Source organism: Coenobita brevimanus, unplaced genomic scaffold (genome assembly GCF_032717465.1).
Source record: "Coenobita brevimanus isolate Jiangsu-jjx unplaced genomic scaffold, ASM3271746v2 jjx.HiC_scaffold_2062, whole genome shotgun sequence".
Taxonomy (NCBI): domain Eukaryota; kingdom Metazoa; phylum Arthropoda; class Malacostraca; order Decapoda; family Coenobitidae; genus Coenobita; species Coenobita brevimanus.
Window position 1 is genome coordinate 182,501 of NW_027642955.1, and position 2,500 is coordinate 185,000.

The window sequence follows — 2,500 nt, forward strand, 5'->3', positions numbered from 1 at the left end:
GATAGGAAAGATGGAAGAAATAGGAAGAGAGGAGGACAGGCACAAAAAAAGAATGATAAAGACTAAGGAAGAAGTAGGCAGCACTACATCAAGTGAGTGGATGATGGTATAAAATAGGATGTAAGGAGGACAAACACAGAAAAAGAATGATAAAGGTGAAGGAAGAAGTAGGCAGCACTACATCAAGTGAGTGGATGATGGTGAGAATAGGAAGAGGGGAGGACAGACACAGAAAATGAATGATAAAGGTGAAGGAAGAAGTAGGCAGCACTACATCAAGTGAGTGGATATGGTTATTTGCCACCTGTGATTATTATTATACCTTGGTGGTTGGTGTGGGCACTCACCATCCACTCACTTGATGTAGTGCTTTACTCGGATGCCTGCCCTTTTCTCTCTTCCTTCCTTCCTCTTCCTTCGGCCTGTGGGTGACTCTACACTGAGTGACACGCCAAATGGTTTCCTGTACACCAGGAAACCATTTACTGTGCTGGGTGGTAACCATATAACCAAATTATGGCACCTGGTGGTTTAGTGAGTAATTATTGCACTCCAATCGGATTGAGCCAGTGCAGGTTTATATCCAAGGGGTGGTTGGGGTTGATTGCTCGTGTAATGCCACTCAGGGATGTGTGAGGCTGGTCACTCTCATCTTAAATGTCAGGACCAACTGCCTAGCCCCGGGCTCCTACGCTCCTCATGGGGCAAGGGAAGATTGGATGATGGATGGATACTGTATACAGTATTTATATTAATTTTCTATCATAATCTCCTTGGTTACTAAACATATAGATAGATAAAGAGATAGATAAACAGATGAGTTATATATACAACATAAAACTTAAAAATGATTTAGCTGAACTTATTTTTACACTAGAATCTCCTTGGTTACCAGCCTCAATAGACAGATAAAGTACATAGACAGACAGCTGTAGATTGACAGACACAGGTGGGTAGGTAGGTAGTTATGGATAGATAGATATAATTAATGGAGAGAGAGAGAGAGAGAGATGGGTGGGTAGATAGACAGATAAACAGATAGATAGACAGACAGACTTACAAGCCAGGGAGAGAGAGAAAGGGGTGGGTAGGTAGACAGATAAAGAGATAGATATACAGACAGACAGACTTACAAGCCAGGGAGAGAGAGAGAGAGAGAGGGGTGGGTAGGCAGACAGATAAACAGATAGATATACAGACAGACAGACTTACAAGCCAGGGAGAGAGAGAGAGAGAGGTGGGTAGGCAGACAGATAAAGAGACAGATATACAGACAGACAGACTTACAAGCCAGGGAGAGAGAGAGAGAGAGAGAGAGGGGTGGGTAGGCAGACAGATAAATAGATATACACAGACAGATAGATAGACAGACTTACATGTTGTCACCAGAATCTCCTTGGTTACTAGTGCTGATAGATGCAGTGGCCATACTGTGCCACATTCAGCTGAAACAGATAGATAAATTGATAGACACCTCCATATAGATAGATAAATAGGATGGTGTTACTGTTCAAAGATGGCTTGAAGATAGATAGATAGATAGATAAACAGGATGGTGTTATTGTCCACAGATAGATAGATAGATAGATAAACAGGATGGTGTTATTGTCCACAGATAGATAGAGAGATAGATAAACAGGATGGTGTTATTGTCCACAGATAGATAGAGAGATAGATAAACAGGATGGTGTTATTGTCCACAGATAGATAGATAGATAGATAGATACATACATAGATGGATAGACAGACATAGACAGAATGGTGTGTGATTGTCCAAAGATAGACAGATAGATAGAGAGATAGATAAACAGGATGGTGTTATTGTCCACAGATAGATAGAGAGATAGATAAACAGGATGGTGTTATTGTCCACAGATAGATAGATAGATAGATAAACAGGATGGTGTTATTGTCCACAGATAGATAGATAGAGAGACTGATAGATAGATAGATAGATGGATAGACAGACAGGCATAGACAGAATGGTGTGTGACTGTCCAAAGATAGATAGATAGATAGACAGACATAAATAGGTAGGTATAATAGTAAAAAGACTGTCCAAAGATAGATAGATAGATAGATAGATAGGTGTGTCATTAAGATATAGATAGATAGATAGATAGACAGATAGACAGATAAATAGGTAGGTATAATAGTAAAAAGACTGTCCAAAGATAGATAGATAGATAGATAGATAGAAAGGTGTGTCATTGTTAAAAGATATAGATAGATAGATAGACAGATACCTCCATAATGGATAAATAGATATAAATAGATACAGATAGATAAATACCTCCAAATGGATAGATACACAGATAGATACATGGAACCACCCCAATAGATAGTGTAACTGTCAGAATCTCCTTGGTTTCTAGTGCTGTCTGATGCAAGCCAGCACCACGCCACATCGAGAGACTGACTAGGAGAGCACTTCTTTGTGACTAGGATTATAATGGAGTTTACTAAGCAAGGTGAGAGAGAGAGAGAGGCAATGTAGGGG